This window comes from Elephantulus edwardii, unplaced genomic scaffold, assembly GCF_000299155.1.
Source record: "Elephantulus edwardii isolate Elephantulus edwardi_28Jun2011 unplaced genomic scaffold, EleEdw1.0 scaffold00069, whole genome shotgun sequence".
In the NCBI taxonomy this organism is placed as follows: domain Eukaryota; kingdom Metazoa; phylum Chordata; class Mammalia; order Macroscelidea; family Macroscelididae; genus Elephantulus; species Elephantulus edwardii.
In genome coordinates, this window is record NW_006399819.1 from 10,874,262 (window position 1) to 10,884,017 (window position 9,756).

At 37.4% G+C, this 9,756-nt stretch overlaps 1 protein-coding gene and 1 pseudogene across 2 annotated transcripts in view; one reads left to right on the forward strand and one right to left on the reverse strand.

Annotated features, from left to right (window-relative positions):
- The window catches only part of LOC102864874, a 9,870-nt pseudogene extending 6,810 nt beyond the window's left edge, over positions 1-3,060 (forward strand).
- Positions 1-9,756, reverse strand: part of FAM73A (family with sequence similarity 73, member A) — a 154,295-nt gene that overhangs the window by 38,894 nt on the left and 105,645 nt on the right. The gene's annotated exons all lie outside the window — the stretch shown is intronic.

The window sequence follows — 9,756 nt, forward strand, 5'->3', positions numbered from 1 at the left end:
CCCACACCCCTTGTATCCTTATTCTACAATAATGGTTTTATACAATATTCGTCCTTGTGGGACTGAGTTAGTTCACTCAGCATAATCCTCTTTAGTCCCTCCCAAGTTAGGTAATAATTAAAATAAATCTTATAGGAAGAAATTTTTAACAAAGTTTACCCAAATTCCCAAAACCATTTTAGAGCTGAATGTTCCTTCAGAAGTAGAGGCCGGTAACATGGTTCAATCAAGCATCTAGAAATGTGCAATTTAGCATGCAAGGGATAACTTCATTCTTGGTAGCTGAAATTTAAAACTATTTCTAAGTTATTCTTTCCCCAGATTTGTCATATTTCCAAAATCATTTTAATATTTTCAAAAAGAAAAAAGTTATATTGGTTTACATCAAAGCATTATCTCACATTATTATTTATCTCCCATATCTTATCACTACCATAAACATAGTCATAGGAGAAATCAAACAAATACATATCAACAAACTAGAATAGACAAAACATTTAAAACACAGGGAGAAGTGGAAGACTGCTATTATAATATGGGGATTACAATCAATGTCACAAAAAATATGTATGAACTCTTGAATGAAAATCTAATTTGCTCTGTAATTTATTCAGGTAATAAAAATTTTAAAAAACAAAATAAATAAATCCTCTACCTGAAGTAATTAGTGAAAGAATTAACTAAAGCTTACAATCACCATTCATTTGCCAGGTTGCTATACTGTGGTACTTGCACAGAACTAGAATATTGAAAGCTGTATTACAGATATTTCAAATATCTGCAGGGTCACTCATGGTGAGAGGTTTCAGCAGAGCTTCCAAACAGACTAAGAAGCAGGACTGGTCATCACCTTCAGAATTAATAGGTCTTCCAAAATCCTATGTGGCCTAGTGGTAAAGAGCTGGACTGCCAACTCTAAAGCAGATGGTTCAAATCCACTACCTGCTCCATGGGAGAAAGATGGGTAATCTTTTCTAGAGTGACTTATTGTCTCTGAAAACCTGCTGGAGGGTGAACTATGGATCAGTTCCATCATCATAACAACAATCACTTCTTAGTTATTTAAAGAATAGCACAGACACAGAACAAAAAAGCACATAGCTGGTAAGACAAAAGTCATGAAGAGGAAAAGATCCAGTATAACAAACAATGCATATGAACATTGTATGTAAACCATTTAGAATCATAAAAAAGAAAGCTTTGCTAAAAAAAAAATGTCAAATTACCATTGCCAAAAGCCAAAAAAAAAGTCAAATTACCATTGCCAAAAGCCAAAGACTGCATGTATTACTGGAAAGAAATGAATTAATATCATTGAGACTCTAATTTGAACTTTTAGCATCAGAATTATGAGAAAATAAGTATATTATTAGAAAATTTAAGTACTATAAAATTAAATTTCTTTAAAGCCACTCATTTGTAGAATCTGTTAAAAATAAATTAAAAAAACTCAACTAGTAGGAAATTAAACCTGCTTTTTTAAACAGCTGTTAGCAAGACTTTTATTTGTCTGTGTCTTCTTACTCACTAAGAGAAAAGATGTGGAAAGAGAATATACCCCTAATAGTCACTCCAAGATGGTCTGCAATGATTTTCTCTTCCTGGTACTCATATTACTCTATTCCTCACTGATGAATGCTAATCCATGTAACCAAAAGAATATTCTAAAATTGACAAGAGTATTATTTCTTGGGCTAGATCAATTACATATGTGGAAAGAACTGCTGTAGAAGCTCAATAACAGCTGTGAAAACTAGACCAGGTGCTGATTGTGGAACAGACCACCAACTACTCATAGGCAAGTTCAAGCTGAAGTTAAGAATAATTAAGTCAAATCCAGAGGAACCAAAATATGATCTTGAGTTTATCCCACCTGAATTTCAAAACCATCTCAGGAACAGGTTTGAGATCTTGAACAGCAATTGAGTGAAGACCTGATGAGCTGTGGAAGGATATCAAGAACATCATCCAGGACGAATGCAGGGAGTCATTACAAAGACATAAGAGGAAGAAAAGACCAAGATGGATGTCTGACAAGATGAGATTCTAAATATTGCTCTAGAGTGCCAAGAAGTCAAAGCAAAGGGAAGAAATCAAGATGTTAAGGAGCTGAACAGAAGGTTTCAAAGGGAAGCGCGAGAAGACAAAGTATTATAATGAAATGTGCAAAGAGCTGGAGTCAGAAGATCAAAGGTGCCGAACTCGCTCAGCATTTCTTAAACTCATTTCCTTGAGTTTAAGTTCAACTTTGTGGGGAAACTACTGAGGCCACGTGGCAATTCCCTGAAGCGTTTGCAGGAAGAAACATTGAAAAAAATGTCCATTCTTGGAAAAGGCTCCATGCGGGACAAGACAAAGGAAGAAGAGCTGAGGAAAAACAGAGAAGCCAAGTACTTCCATCTCAACGATGATCTCCACGTCCTCGTTGAAGTATTCGCCCCGCCAGCAGATGCCTATGCCCACATGGGACACGCCTTGGAAGAAATCAAGAAGTTCCTCATCCCCGACCACAATGATGAAATCAGGCAAGTCCAGCTCCAGGACTTGAACCGAGGTTCAGGAAAACGCCCATGTCCCTCGTGGACATGAGGTGTACCTTACCCCCACAGTCACCAGGGGAAGGGGAGCAATTATAGACCGGCCAGTTGCAGTAGGTGTACCCCGAGGGACGCCGACACTCAGAGGGGTCCTCTCCTCCCGAAGGCCAGTGAGCCAAGAAAGGGGGCTGCTCACCACCTCCCACCCCCCACGCCCGAGCAAGAGGAGTGCCCCCGACCGGATACCGGCCTCGACCACCACCCCCTGCACAGGAGACCTACGGAGAATACACTATGATGATGGATACGGTACCGCTTACGATGACCAGAGCTATGACTCCTATGAGAACAGCTACAACACCCCAGCCCAGAGTGGTACGGATTACTATGATTATGGACATGGACTCAGTGAGGGGACATATGATTCCTATGGACAGGAAGAGTGGACTAATCAAGACACAAGGCCCCTTCCTCGAAGATGGAGAAGGGGGTCTACAGAGACCAGCCCTGCAGCAGATACTGAATGTACTGTCTCATGTGAAATAGACAACCTCCACCAGTCCTGTGTACTCTTTTTAATAAATCAGAATGGTTAAAATGATTGAATGGATGGAATTGAAACTACTTTGTTGAAACGTCAACTGGGCAGAAAAAAAAAGACATGTAAAATTTTGTTATTTCTAGTCTGTATATGAAAAACATGTTTTTCTTTCAAAAGAAAAACATAACTTTGATTAACTAGTGTTAAACAAACCAAGTAGGTTTACTAAATATGTAAATCCATCCTTCTAACATAAGCCTCACCGTTCATTTTAAAGGTTTCCATAGAGCTTAGTTATTTTATCTTTCAGCCATATGCTAGTTTATTTTCTTTTTTTCTCTCTCTCTCCAACATGCGTAAAAAGGGAAACCAATTTCAAGTGCAAATAATGTGGTCTTCTTTTGTAACTCAAGTCTTTTTTTTTTCCCTCCGCGCCTGGGATGCCGCACTCCATAACTCAAGTTTTGAAATGTTCTGTAGTGTTAAGCAAAGTCTCTTCTTGCTTGATACTAAATAAACTTTTGAAAGAAAGAAAATGGAAAGAGTATACAGAGTCACTGTTCCAGAAGGATTGGCTAACACAGAAAAATTTCATGAAACAACATATGAGCAAGAGCCTGTGGTGATGAAGAAGTTCAAGCCGCTCTGAAAGAACTGGCAAAAAAACAAGTCCCCAGGAATTGATGTTATTACCAATTGATATATTTCAACAAATAGATTCTGCCCTAGATGTGCTCACCAGCTTGTGCCAAGAGATCTGGAAGACAACCACCTGGTCAACTAAATGGAAGATATCTACATTTGTTCCCATTCCAAAGAAAGGTGATCTGACAGAGTGTGGAAATTATCAAACAAAGTCATTAATATCACATGCAAGCAAAATTCTGCTAAAGATTATTAAAAAATGACTGGAACAGCATATCAACAGAGAACGTCCAGAAGTGCAGGCTGGGTTTAGAAGACGCCATGGTACTAGGAATACTGTATCTAATGTTAGTTAGATGGATCTTGGCTGAAAGCAGGGAATACCAGAGGAATGTCTACCTGTGTTTCATTGATTATGTAAAAGCATTTGAATGTATAGATCAAAACAAACAGTGGCTGACTCTGAGAAGAATGGGAATCCTAGAACACTTGATTGTGCTTATGTGAAATCTGTACTTGGACCAGGAGGCAGTCATCAGAACAGAGTAAGGAAACATTTCATGGTTCGAAATTGGAAAGGGTGTGCACCAAGGATGTGTCCTATCTCCATATCTTTTCAATCTACATGAGGAACAGATTATCTGGGAGGCTGGGATCTAAGAGGAAAAATGTGGCATCAGGACTGAAGGTAGAATCATCAATGATCTGCATTATGCAGATGACACAACCCTCTTTGCTGAAACTGAGGAGGACCTGAAGTACTTGCCGCAGAAGATCAAGGACAGCAGCCTTCAATATACATTGAACATCATGAAAACAAAGATTCTCATCACTGGGCCGATTGGCAGCATCATGACAGATGGTGAAGAGATTGAGATTGTTAACAGCTTCAGTCTTGGCTCTACAATCAACACTCTTAGTACCTGCAGCCAGGAAATTAAAAGATAAATTGCACTGGGAAAGTCTACTGTTAGAAACATCTCTATAGTAATAAAGAGCAATGATGTCAGTCTGGAGACTAAAGTATGCCTGATACAGACCATGCTCTTTGCAATCATTTACTATGCATCACTGAGCTGTGGTGCTAGAGAAGAATACTGAATATTCCAGACTGCCAGGAGAACAAACAGGTTTGTCCTAGAGAGGGTGAGACTTGGCTGTCCCTCTGAGGCAAGGATTCTGAAGCTTCGTCTGACATACTTTGGACATGTGGCAAGGTAGGATCAGTCCTTGGAGAAGGATGTCATACTTGGAAGAGTGGAGAGATAACACAAGAGAGGAATACCATCAATGAGATGGATTGATTTAGTGACTGGGGTTATGGGGGTAGGTGTGTTGGAGACAATAAGATTGGCATAGGAAAGAGCAGGGTTTAGGGCTGTTGTACATAGGGTGATGAGTTGCAGGTGACTCGATGACACATAACAACAGGTTCTAGTAGTTCAAGCTTTCGTCTTGTTCGTTTGGATCATCCCTTCTGTCAAGGACCTCTCCAAAGTGCTAAAGAGCAATAGTGTTAATTTTAGAGACTAAGGTGCACCTGACTAAAGCATAGTATTTTTAACCTCTTCCTATGCATGTGGAAGTTGGACAATTAATAAAGAAAACTGAAGAACTGATGCCTTTGAATTGCAGTATTGGTGAAGAGTATTGCATATACCCTGCACAGCTAAAAGAACAAAACAAATTTTTGAAAAATGTAGCCAAGGTGCTTCTTAGAGGCAACGATGATGAAACTTGGTCTCACACACATGGGCATGTTGTCAAAAGAGGGCAGTACTTGGAAAAATATATCATGCTAGAAAGGTAGAGGGCCAGTGAAAGAAAAGAAAGCCCTGCATGAGATGGGCTTGAGTATGGTGGAGATGTGAGGATGGTGCTGGACATGGCAAGGTTTCAATCTACTGGTTTTCAGGTAGGCATGAATCATCAGCGACAAATTTAAAGCCTAACAGCAATGTTGTTGGTGGTGATTACTGTAGAGTTGGAACAGACCCACAGCAGATGCTCTGGCAGGTTTTCAGGGACAGTTAATCAAATAGGAGGAGACTGCCCATCCTTCTCTTGAGGAGCAGCTGGTGGCATCGAACTGCATGCCTTTAGGATTGCAGTGCTACTTCTTGCCACTAGGCCACCAGAGCTCATAACAGCAATGTTGTTGTTAAGTGCCGTTGAGTCATAGGCGGCTCATAGCGACCCTATGAATGAAAGTCCTCAACACTCGTGTAACTTTCATCCTTTCTCCAGGTTCACAGGGTTTTGGGAGGCAAGCAATTATGGAAGTGGATGCCACTCCTGCTTTCAAGCTTGTTTTAATCTGAGAGCTCCATCAAACACTGTCCACCATGGATAACCATTCTCGCATTTGACTCATCAGTGTCACAGCATAAAAGCAATAGTAAAGAAATTAATTAATTAAAATTTTTCTTTAAAAAGAGTCCTAGAGTTTATATATTAAACACAGAAGAACATTTCAGAGTGGTAATTTTTAGAAATAATGAATCTGTAACTAAAACCTAATCTCTCTTTAATACTAGTTTCTGTCTATGAAATCATTACCTTTTACAATAAATGGAAAAGTTAGGAGAATACAATGTAAGAATAGTATCCTAAGATTAAAAACACTTATCAAATGTTGAAAGCAGCATGCTATGTAAAATAAGTCACACACAAAAGGCCACCTATTTCCAGAATAGGAAAGTCTATCAAGACAGGAAGACTGGTGGCTGCTAGGACCTGGGAGACAGACAGGGAAGAATGGAGACTGACTGACTGCTACTGGGTGTGGAGTTTCTTTTGGGAAGATAAAGTTCTGGAAATAGTGTGACAATGGCAAAATTCTGTGAATATACAACTAGATATCACTACCTTGTATACTTTAAAAAAGCAGTTTTACAGTAGTTGAATAATAAAACTGTTATAAAATAAAATACTATTTTTGGGGTTGGAAACCCCAAATTATGGCTCCAAATACATTTCTGGCAAAACTGAAATGGGACAATCTTGTTAAACTCTTTCACAAATAACTAACCTGTAATGGAGAGAAATCTATTCCAGAACTTGTCTTATTCTAGACTGGCAAAAAGCTTTCTGATAATTCTGAAAAATAAAGTTTTTGGATGATCCCAGAATGTTAAATATCTCAAAGAATTCTGATTTATTTTCTTAATAAATTTCCTCATTAAAATAGTTTTCTATCATTTAAGTATTAGCATGTAATAAGTACAATGAAAATATTCTGACCAACATTTTTTAACAGAAAAATTTACTGGAACATTCACTCTCTGAGATCATAGAGTTGTACCCTAGATGCATTTTTTTAAAAATGTTTAAAAGAATCCTTCTTTTGGATACTCATGTATTGTTTTCATAGGATTTTTTAAAATTTATCAAACTTTTGGAATTTAAACAACAAACTTAAAATTAATATAATGAAGTTAGCGAAATATTTCTTGAAACTGCTTATTAGAAAGAATTTTAGTACAATTATTGTTCCTCACAGAAGAAATTGTGCTAAATGACGAGCAGTTCCTCTTCTTAAAACTATTTTAGACATTACAGAGGAGGAGGAGGAGGAAGAGTTGTTGTTGTTGAGTGCCTCTGGGTCAGAATCAACTCATTACTGATCCTCCAGCAGGCTTAAATAGCCAGTAAATCGCATGGGAGAAGACTGCTCATCTTTGTCCCACAGAGTAGCTGGTGGGTTCAAGTTGCATATCTTTGAGTTGGCAGCACAGGGTTCTCTATACAAAATAGAGAGAAAAGTAGCTATATCCAATAGAAAGGGGGGCTCTTATGGCCTATGGTAAGGAGTTGTGCTGCCAACCCAAAGCATGTGGTTTTAATCCACCAGCTATTCAGAAGGAGAAAGATGGGCTGTCTCCTCCTGTGTGATTTACTGACTCTGAAAATCCATGACAGAGCCAGATATGAGTTCAGTTGCTACTCAATGGTACATAACTACAACAACAATAGAAAAAAGTAAAAGTAAATGACTTAAGAATAAATATAAACCAGAAAATTATATTTTAAGCAATGACAAAAATATACAGAAGAAAATGTGAGTAGAAAATGATGATCATTATTGCTTTTAAAAAGGCAGAATGAAGGCTTTGGGAACAAAGTATCATAGCATCTAAAGATATTTATCCTAAAGAGAAAAGTCACATATTAGTTATAGATATACGGTACTATTTACATGAATAAATGACAAGATCTAATATCCAAAATCCTCTATAAAAATGAAAGTATTCTAAAATAAAATTGGCTATATGCAATTTTTAAAGTTTTGGAGATGTAAAACAGTGCAATCATGAGGGAAAGCACTGTGGAGCTTCTTAGTTAATAAAAAAAAATCATTTGATCTAGCAATCCTACTACGAGGCATACATCCTAAAGAAATAATAACTGCAACATAAACTGACATACCCACATCCATATTTACTACAGCATTATTTACTTATTTTAATAATTTTTATTTTATATTGGTTTGTTTACAAAATTTGCATATCTGTGTTTTGTTTATACACATTGTACTTCACTCGTTCCTCTACTAACATTGTGTTTCAAAGTATCATTCCTAGATACTGTATTTTATAAAATTGATTACACTGATCCATGTCCATTATTACTACACTATCTTTTCAGGTCCCCACTGGATTGTTCCAAATTTCTTCCACCACTCTCTCTGCCTAAATAACTCTGTGACCTCAAGATCTCCCCTTCACCGCCCTTTTCTCTCCTTTCCCCTTTGGATTTTTATAAACCTCTTACTAGTAATCTATTTTTACAATAATGGTCTTATACAGTATTTATCCTTATGAGGCTGAGTTAGTTCACTCATATAGTATTATTCAAAATCCTTGTTCCTGAGTGCTGCATCATGTGAATGTACCATAATTTCTCAATCCATTTTGTTTGTTGATGGGCATTTTGGCCATTTCCATTTACTTGTTATTGTGAATAATGTGAAGCACTATTAGTAAAGAGTTAAGAACAACTCACATGTCCATCAATGGACAAATCACTACAAGAAACTATGGTATATTCAAAATAGAATATTAAGCATTGCTAAAAAACTATAAAGAATTTGTATAGTATTGCACAACACAGATGAAACTAGAACAAATTCTGGTTAGTCACATAATTTAAATCAGTCACAAAAGAATAATTTGGTATAAGACCACAAATATAAGAAGCTAAGAAATCATTTACACACAAACAGAATCACCACTGAATATATACATAAAAAGAAGTGAAATGATATATGTTTGGTTTAGAGACAGACAGATAGATACAGAGATAGACAGATAAATAAACAGTCAGATAATCGTTGTTGTGGTCTAGTGCTGTCATGTCAAGTATGACTCACAGAGACACTATGAACAACAGGTTTGAACCTTATTCTATCCTAGGCCATTCTCATCATCTCTGACACACTTGATCTCATTTCTGCAGTCAGTATGTAAATGCATTTCATTGAAGGTCTTCGTCTCCTTCACTGACCCTCCGCCTCTCCTAGCAAAAAGTCCTATGCCAAGGAATAGCCTTTCCAAGCAACATGTCCCAAGTATGTAAGATGAAGTTTCACCATCCTTGCCTCCAAGGAACACGCTGGCTGCATTTTTTCCCCAAGATGTTTGTTCTTTTGGCAGTCTATAGGATATCCAGTGTTCTTCTTCAACACAACAACTAAAAGGCATCAAGCCTTCATCCTTAATTATCATCCAGCTCACAGAGGTATACCAAGTAACTGAAAAGATCATGGCCTGAATCAGGCACACTTTAGTTTTCAAACTGACATATACAGAGATAGATATCGTATCACAAATAAACAGACCAGGGGATCTTTTTAAATAGAAATCCTCAAATCTGATCACTTAACGGAATATCTAAAATTCATCTAATTGGTGGAACAGACCACCAATTATTCATAGGCAAGTTCAAGCTGAAGCTGAGGAAAATTAAACCAAATCCACAGGAGCCAAAATATGACTTTGATTTCATACCACCTGAATTTCAGAATCATCTCAG